Source organism: Tiliqua scincoides, chromosome 1 (genome assembly GCF_035046505.1).
Source record: "Tiliqua scincoides isolate rTilSci1 chromosome 1, rTilSci1.hap2, whole genome shotgun sequence".
Taxonomy (NCBI): Eukaryota; Metazoa; Chordata; class Lepidosauria; order Squamata; family Scincidae; genus Tiliqua; species Tiliqua scincoides.
This window is the reverse complement of record NC_089821.1, coordinates 27,280,149-27,289,959: the sequence shown is the minus strand read 5'-3', so window position 1 is coordinate 27,289,959 and position 9,811 is coordinate 27,280,149. Positions and strand designations below refer to the sequence as shown.

General features: G+C 42.8%; 1 long non-coding RNA gene across 1 annotated transcript; it reads right to left on the bottom strand.

Moving 5' to 3' along the window:
* Positions 1-3,793: 3,793 nt before the first annotated feature.
* LOC136658380 (uncharacterized) lies at positions 3,794-9,749 on the bottom strand. Its single transcript, XR_010794786.1, has 2 exons — positions 8,969-9,749; positions 3,794-6,172 (listed from the first exon to the last, which is right to left on the bottom strand). It is a non-coding gene; the product is annotated as an uncharacterized lncRNA (long non-coding RNA).
* Between the last annotated feature and the right edge of the window lie 62 nt (positions 9,750-9,811).

The window sequence follows — 9,811 nt, the reverse complement described above, 5'->3', positions numbered from 1 at the left end:
TTTTTAAAAAAGAAAAAGAAAAACCCCACTGATTTTTCTCCCTTTGTTGTTTTATACTGTACTGGAAATTACAATCTGCATCAGGGAGTGGGAGGTCCGTTCTCCTACAGGTCAGAAAGGGCAGCACATGGAGCTGAGGACTCATGCAGACTTCCTCTTTTAGCCTCTTTGTGCTTATTGCACTGTCAAAACAACTGGTGAAGCTCTCCTTGCTTCTGAAAGGGATCCCAGTACAGCTGCTGAAAGGGATCCCAGTACAAGCCACAGGCCTGCCAACTTTTGAACCAGTCCCTCTTTCCTATTAGCCAGTTTTATCTGCAGTAATTAGCAGGTTCACAATTTTTCACTCCATGCCATGAAAAGCTTCATCTGCTGATTTCTGCATATCAAACCTGTTAAAGGAATGGAGATGGCCGCACTTATGTCAGCCAGTTCAGCCAGAGGATCCGTCAGTAAGGGTAAGTGGTCAGTTTTGGCCTCAATCCAGAGAAATCTACAACTAACATGTTTAATGATTTCAAAGCATAAGAACATAAGAAGAGCCCCGCTGGATCAGTGGCGTCACTAAGATTCACATCACCCAGTGCAAGAGGCCTGCGTGTCACCCCATGCAGTCGGCGGGGCAACGCCTCCGGTGGTGCGCTTAGTGATGTACCATCGCCCTGCCCCCACTGGTTTTTGGCTTTACCTTTTCTTAGAACACAGATATTTCAATGTGGTTTGTTTCATTGCATTTGCATGAAATTACGCATTGATTGATATATAACATGATGGTATTATTCCTGCAAACTCTGATTTTAGTGATTTTGAAAACTTGTAGAGTCTCTCTCTCTCTCTCTCTCTCTCTCTCACACACACACACACACACACACCCACCCACCCACCCACCCGTGTCAACTTACTAACACCTTATTGCAGCAGTTCTCAAACTTTTAGCACTGGGACTCACTTTTTAGAATGACAGTCTGTCCAGGACCTATTGGTAGTGATGTCATGGCCAGAAGTGACATCATCAAGCAAATGAAAATAAAGAATTAGAAATAATTAAATTAAAATAAAAGAAATAATTAAATAAGGGAGAGCCAGGCCTGTTCCACCAAGTGAATCTACTCCGAAGTAAGTCCTATTGTGGTCAATGGGGCTTACTCTCAGGAAGGTGTGGGTAGGATTGCAGCCTGTGAGCTCAAGCCTATGCATGTCTACTCAGAAGTAAGTTCCATAGTGGTCAATGGAGCTTACTCTGTGGTCTGCCTACAATAACACCCCCCAAAAAGAATCAGTGAGATTTCCAGCCTTCCCAGTACCCAGTTTAAAGTTCTTCTATTTCAGGCACATCAGGATAAAGACCCTCCTGACTTTGCAAATGCCAAATAGAAAACTTTCCCCTCACCATTCAAGTCTCTTTTTTTGTCCTTTTTAGTTGGATAGAGAGGCTGCCTTCTGGAACATAGGTTGAGCTCCAGTTCCATCGGATCGGGACCATTCTGGTGTCCTCACATTCCCCTTTGCCTGGCCTGACCACCAGCCAAGGCTTGTCTGCCTACTCGTGAGTAAACACGACTGTGAAGCTGCTTCGCTTTCCATAGGGCTGGGAGGGGGGACCTCCTTCTCCCTTTTGTGTTTTTGGGGGCTGCAGCCATTGGATCAGGACCATTCTGACATCCTTGGAGTCCTCTCAGCCTGCCCTGAGTCCTCGCAGTCCTTGACTGAACTAAGGCCAGTTTGCCTACTCACAAGTAAATGCGGCCACGTGGCTTCATTTCAGCTCAATAGATGCAGCTGGGAGGGAAGCAGGGACCTCCTCTTGTTTTTGGGGGCTGCATTCATTGAATTAAAACCATTGTGGTGCTATTGGATTCCTCTCAGCCTGCCCTTTCCGACGGACTATGGCAAGCATGCCTACTCACGAGTAAACACGCAATACAGCTCACTTTCACTTTCCATAGGGCTCCATGCGTTTTCCTTCCGGTTTTTTGGCCATAACTTTTGAACAAAAGAAGGTATTTTAATTCCGTTTTTGGCATTGCACTCCACTGGACATTCCACATCCAACGGTGTCTGGCATGACGGGCTCGGTCCGAAAGCCACAAAGTTAGCGCGTCCTCCCCCAGGGCGCGTCACCCCCTGTGTGTCACCCAGTGTGGCTTGCACCTCCTTAGCGATGCCAGTGCGCTGGATCAGGTCAAAGGCCCATCTAGTCAAGCTTCCTGTATCTCACAGTGGCCCACCACATGCCCCAGGGAGCACACAAGGCAGCAGGCACAACCTACGTCCTGGTGCCCTCCCCTGCATCTGGTAATCAGAGGCAGCCTGCCTCTAAAGCAGGGATGCCCAAACCCCGCCCCTGGGGCCACTTGCGGCCCTTGAGGCCTCTCAATGCGGCCCTCAGGGAGCTCCAAGTCTCCAGTGAGCCTCTGGCCCTCCGCTGATTTGCTGGAGTCCACACTGGCCTGATGCAACTGCTCTCATTGTCAGGGCAACTGTTTGACCTCTCGGTGAGCTGTGGGATGAGGGCTCCCTCCACTGCTTACTGTTTCACATCTGTGATGCAGTAGCAGCAGAAAAGGAAAGGCCAGCCTTGCTTTGTGCAAGGCCTTTTATAGGCCTTGAGCTATTGCAAGACCTTCATTCATTCATATAAGTTCATCTTTAATATATTCATTTATGTAAACGTATGTAAATTTATTCAAATTTGAAATGTAAATTAATTCTTTTTCCTCCCCTTTCCCCGACACAGTGTCAGAGAGACAATGTGGCCCTCTTGCCAAAAAGTCTGGACGCCCCTGCTCTAAAGCTAAGACCTTGCACATACCTACTATGACTTGTAACCCATAATGAACTTCTCCTCCAGAAATCTGTCCAATCCAATCTTAAAGGCATCCAGGCAAAATGCCATCACTACATCCTGTGGCAAGGAGTTCCACAGACTGACCGCACGCTGTGTAAAGAAATATTTTCTTTTGTCTGTTCTAACTCTCCCAACACTCCATTTTAGTGGATGTCCCCTGGTTCTGGTGTTATGTGAGAGTGTAAAGAGCATCTCTCTATCCACTCTGTCCATCCCCTGCATGATTTTGTATGTCTCAATCATGTCCCACCTCAGGTGCCTCTTCTAGACTGAACAGGCCCAAACGTTGCATGACTAATATTTCTCTGGACCTGGGCTGCTGAGCTCTGATTGACTGTTCCCATGGGGGGGGGGGACACACCTGGACCACCGTTTAATGCTAATGCTGCAAAGTACAGTTGGACCTTCCAGCAGTAAGTTAATCACATTTAACACTGAATTACCCCAAAGGAAGTATAAACTCTGCTGTAGCAGCATAATGCTAATATAAATACAGCCAACAAACAAATGTCTCTCCCAGAAGTACACTGAAGTCAGCTCTACACTCTAGGATTTTGAACCACAAGTCCAAACAAGGAGTCCTCTACAGACTTGGCAGTTATTCCAAATGGCATCTGATCTACATACCCCAAAACTTTGTTTTATTTTGTATCAAGCTAAAACGAATGAATTTGGTTCTTTTCAAGACCCACTAATGCCTGGTGTCATTGTCCCAGGGCAGGACTCAGAATCCTGGGGCATATCACCCAATCTTTCTGTTTGGGTTGTCAACTTTTTTTTTAACCAACTCTGTTCCTGTGACTTGAATAAGAGGCTACCATGTAGAAACTGAACAGGGAGGGAATTCTCTATCACTTTATCTCCAAGAAAGCTTTACATGCCAAGCTGTGGCATAGCAGACTGCTGTTATTACACACAGGAGCAGAATCAGCCAAAACTATTAGGTGTATGTGAACATTTGCTATTCTTAAGAATTTATTTTTTAAAAATGCAACATACTGCATTCTAACAAACCATTAGGAACACCTGTAATCCATTTCAAATAAAATGCTTTTCTTTTAGAGTTTTAGAGGGATAACAGATAAATGAATGCTGCATTGGGAATTCAAAAACAGGAATACAGTATTGTATTCTGATTGTGTATAATGATACCTTTTGAATAAAAGTGTTTATATATATATATATATATATATATATAAATAAAATAAATTACAAAGATCCAGTAGTATACCGACAGTGCATTTACAGATCTAATGATTGTTGGTATTATAGTTGAAAGCAACGGGAATTAACTCATTAAAATGGAACACTTGATTTGGCAAAAAAGGAAGGCAATTTCTATCCTCAGTATTGTTCCATACTTCAAAGGAAAAGAGAGTACCTCTGAAATCAATCAGCAGCCCAATCCTAACCAACTTTCCAGAGCTGATGCAGCCCCAAGGTAAAGGAACCAATATTCCTTTACAATGAGGAGGCCTCTGTGACTGCCCCCCCACAACCGCAGGATGCAGCGTGAGCCCCTTTGACACTGCTGCATTGGTGCTGGAAAATTAGTTTGGATTGTAGGAAATATATTGGGAGTGGTGGTGGAAGCAAACTTTAAAACAAACTACAGAGCCCTTATAGTCATGTGCTGCAGTTTGCTGAAAAAAAAAAAATCAACTACCCTCAATAACTTGGGCCATCAAATAATAAACCACCCCTCCCTCACCAGACTTAAGTGTGTGCCTTATTTGAAGCGCTCAAAAAAAACCTTTTGTAAATGCTTAATACTTAATAGTCCCTTATGCTTCTCTGGTCTTATTTAGATGCCCTTCAGGTGATTTATTAAAGTAACGACCTGATGTTTAACAAAGATAGCTCTGTTCTCAAACAAAGCAGCCTAGTCTCCACTATGGAGCCTTGACCAGGAGGCCCAGAAGGAGGTTGATAGGCTGGGTTTTAGTCATTCTTCAAACCCATATGAGGGTTGTTCACATGAGACTGAAATTGCCTTTGGCTGTCTCTCCTGCTATTTAAATGAATTGCTGTTTTTGGAAAAATAACAAGCAGAACAGAGGCATTTGTCATTCAACTGGGTTTTCTGTCACATATTTCTATTACCCGCTGATTTGGGGCAAAAACATCTTTAATCCCCATGTGTGTCTTTAGACAAGCATAAGGCAGGGGCTGTACCTCAATGGTAGAACACTTCATTTGCATGTACATGTTGCCAGGTTCCATCTCTGGTGTCTCCACCTAGGTGGAAAATTTCCATCTGAAATCCTGGAGATCCATGTCAGACAGTATTTAACAATATTATTATTATTATTATTAACAGTATTTATATACCGCTTTTCAACTAAAAGTTCACAAAGCGGTTTACAGAGAAAAATCAAATAACTAAATGGTTCCCTGTCCCAAAAGGGCTCACAATCTAAAAATACTTAGGTCCATGGTCTGACTTGGCATAAGGCAGCTTCCTATGTAAGCTTGTTGAGTCTGAAAAGGAAGAGCCTTATTGCAGAGAGAGATGGCAGAAAGCGTGAAGATACATGAGACAGAACCACAGGAATGTGTGTGTGAGTTTAACTGTATTATAAGCAGTGCCAAGCAGTACCTAAGTGCCAATGAAATAGGCCTCTAAAGGATGCCATCTGTTTTCTCAATTAAAGAGTCTGTACATTTCAGAGTAATTTCACACACAACATGGCAACAAACCTACATCTGTAACTGAGTGTGAAACTGCATCTAGATCTGCGACTCATGGATTTCACTTTTTTTATACAGTGCAATAATCACTGAGGCTGTAATTGAAGAACATCAGCACGAAGAGAGAAGGGTTTTTAAACCCTTTCTTCTCCTTCTGCTGAAAATCCCACCCACAGCTGCTGTTGCCTCCACTGTGGAAAAGATACACTAGACCCAGAAAGAAATACCCAGAAGGCTTTCAAGGCTAGCTTTTTAAGTAAATTTTGAAGCTGGTTAGCCTGATATTTCCATTTGTTCCTTGTTCATAAGTGGAATGGCTGAAAAATTAGTTTGTTTTAATTTAAATCATCTTTATGGAAAATGTATCCACTTTGGGGAAGAGAAAAATCCAAAGAAAAAACACCACTGACATCCAAGCACTTCTTAACTCTTGATTGAAGTCCTTACTCTGCCAAAAACTCTTAGCCTTGAACATGTTCTTCATGCTCCCAGCTCAACAGCCTGGTTTGTTTAGCAAGGTTCCACTGAAACGCCAAATTAGGTTGTTGCCATTTCAGTGTGCTTTTAGGTCATCTTCCAGAATGTGGGAATTGAGCACCATCTGTTGGCAAATTCTTCTCACAACAGCTCCTGCTTTAAAACAGAGCAAGGGACAGGCAATAAACACAGACAGCTTCTTTTTCATTAACACTAACAAGACTCTTTATTAGGGTGAATGAAAAGAACACCAAGGTTGCAATCTTATATACAGTTTCTGGGGAATAAGCTCCTTTGGACACAACGGGACTAACTTCTGAGTAGACGTGCCTAGGACTACATCACTGAGAGAGAATTGCTTACGTACATAAAAACATTATCTACATAGTTTTATACTCTTCAGATAATGATTGGGTAAATAAAAAATAATCCTGCCTTTAAAGCACAACCCCAAAATTACCAATACAGGGAGACAGGGAAAGTACAAGAAGACTTTTTTCATTTCCCTTTCTAAACAAACTAGGTACATTTGAAACCTTTTCATTTCGATTTCCTGAGAGTTAAAGACTTTACTGCAATTAAGTGTGTCCCAGACAGGGTTTGCTGTTGTTACTTTCTGACTCAGGAACGGGCCCTGTTACTTTTAAGGCTGCACTTTTATACACACTTTCCTGGGAGTAAGCTCCACTGAATGCACTAAAGTTTACTTTTGGGTAGACACATACAGGATATAGCTGCAAAAACTCACTGTTGTGGAACAGTTTGCCAACTGCTTTTTTGTAGCAGTGATGGAGGTGAACAGAGTACCACACTCCTTCTGCAAAGGAACACCATTGAGTACTGCATAGGAGGCCTCTAGTAGTCCACTCAGGCAGTAGCCTCAATACCAATCTATGTTGTGTTTGCTAAGATGGGAGCTTCTAACTCAATTCTTTGCATATCTCCCCCCCTTTCCTGCTGTTCATCAAGCAATAATTACATTCCATGGTGGTAGCTCTTAAAGAAATACAACCTATTTCTAGGTCAGAAGGTTTTGGCAATGCGAGTGGGAATGCAACTATAAACATTGGCCAGAGGGCAACAGTATGTTGCATGGTAGCTCCTGCAGTCCAGGCAGTATTGAAAGTGCCCTGGGAAAGCTTACTGCAGTAACTGACTCCATCTCAAGGAACCCTGGTTGCATGAGGAAGGAGACATGGCAACCAAACCAATAATCGACAACATCTCTTAATGATCAAATTCCATCTCTTTTCAGAGAAGTGATCAGGGCTCTGTCTGTTTGCTTCACCAAGTGTGCCCTTCTGCTAATTAGGAAAACTTGTGGCTTGCTGGAAACATTTGACAGCAGTTACTTATCCATGCTCACATTTCCAAACAACATACCTCACAGGATCTTTCAGCTACTATATCACACTGAATAAGGGCAGAGAAGACTGAGTAAATGCCATCAGCATGCGTTTAGCTCTTGCTGTCATCAGTATTTAGGTACAACATCTGTGCCATGTTCTCATTGCAGTTCTTTTGCAAATCCTCGTTTGGTGAAAGTCTCCAACATTCACTATTGTAAACTTACTTAGGTGATACTTTTCTGCTTGGCCATTCTTGACTTATGGTCAGAGTTGGAAAAAAATCTGTAAGAAACATCTCTCAAGGGAAGTATAGTAGCTTAACTATAAGCATTTGTGGCATATGCAAGTAGACACTAATGCAATAAATATTTATAGCTGCCTCATACCTTAGCAACCAGGAAATTCCAAAAACATGAAAAGAAAACACATCATGAAAAATTTCACTCCTTAATATTTAAAGGTATCAATCATACCCTTCTCCACTTTCTTTCCATCACTCTCTTCTAAAACTTTGCATCTAGCTATGGCTTATAATTACTCATACCCTATGCGGATTATGGCTCATAGTTTTCTGCATTTAGTTCATTGACTGACGATTCCTTAGGCACAGGAAAGGCCAATCACTCTCTTTTCATGTCTGAATAAGGCAGGAGGGCAATGAAGTAAGTACAGTGACTTGCAGAGGAAATCACTTCTAGTTTTAAGAGGGAGAATACCATTTAAAGCAGCCAGCTGAACTTTTGTTGCCTCTTTTTAAGAAGCTAGACAGAACTTGAGTGCCATCTGGAGAACTGCATTACAACTAAAAGAACTGCCAGCACTTCTTTTAGTATTTTCCTATTTCCTTAATCTTTTAATAGATCATGACACATATCAATGCTCCTTCTTTATTGCAGGCAGATTTCAGCTTGGGTAAATAAACTACATAAGACATGGGGGGGGGAGAAAATATAAACAAACTCACTGGATCAGCAGACCCATTCCCCCCCCCCCCAATGTTGAATATAATGCTCAATAGCCCACCACCAAGCATTGAGAAATACAGATGCTTGGTGGAAGACAGAAAAAAAGACAGAGTGAGCAAGAGCGCACTGTGGCCTGTGGACTTTAGATGGAGAAAAGAAGAGGGGCCCCAAGAAGAAACAGGAAATCCCACCTACAGGAAACAGATACCCTTAACCAGTCTCTTGTTATGTCTACCACTCAAACTCAGTGGTTAGGAAGACTGAAATCACACAAGCATCCCAAGCACAGGAGCATCCCCCAGTGCCACCATGCTAAGACTAGCCACATTTGTGAACCTACAGTATATTCCAGGTGTGGCCAACTTGCTTAACTTAAGAGCCACATCTGATAAAACTTTCAGATGCTTGAGAGCCACAAGAGAGATTGAGAGCTACAATACTGAAGAAGCATTTAAATTCTTAAATATATTTACTTATCATGAACATTAGACATGTTTTAGTGCAGTGAACTCTCAGTTTCTATGTGGGAAATAATTATAAAGCTTGAACATTTATTTACCTTTCATATTCATTGTGATGCAAAAAAAAAGGATGCATTGCATGCATTCTGATACAAAAAAGGAGCTCAGCCAACTTACCTCTGGGAGCTGCACATTATAGGTCAAAGATCCACATGTGGCTTGTGAGCCACAGCTTGGCCACCCCTGATATATTCAGTAGTTAGCCATGCGTAGAGATAACGTGCGTCAGCAAATTCCAATGATCATTTCCAAGGCAGGTCAAGAAGAGAGAATCCATTGATGTGTTGAAAAGTATCATCTGAACCTGCCAGAATGCAAACACTCATGTGAAACAGAAATCAGCAGCCACAGTCTTCATGTCACTTGAAAACTGTCAAAAACATGTCAAGGAGATCCAGTCACGTGTTGAAAAGTATCCTTTGAACCTGCTACAATGCATTGCAAACAGTCAGGTGAGACACATAACAGAGAGCCATTCCTCTGAACCTGCTACAATGCACTGCAAAGTCATGTGAAACATTGCACAGAACCTGCTCTAATGCATTGCAAACCGTCACGTGAAACATTGCACAAAGAGATCCATTCACGTGTTGAAAAGTATCATCTGAACCTGCTAGAATGCATTGCAAACAGTCACGTGGAACATTGCACAGAGATCCATTCACGTGTTGAAAAGTATCGCCTGAAGCTGCTCTAACGCATTGCAAGCAGTCACGTGAAACAGAATTCAGCAGTCAATAGTTTTCCCCGCACTTGAGGAAGAGGCGGGTTTCGAGCTGCCCAGCGAGCCTCCTGATGAGTGCGCCCCGTGTGGCTTCCGCAGGCTGGCTTCGAAGGGGCGTGGAGAGGAGGCTGCGCTTTGTTCAGCCTGGCTCAGCCTAGCTCGGAGCGTGCGAGGCTGATGATTGACACGGACCAAAAGTTATCCCGGAATAAACACAGCACGCATGTGCCATCGCA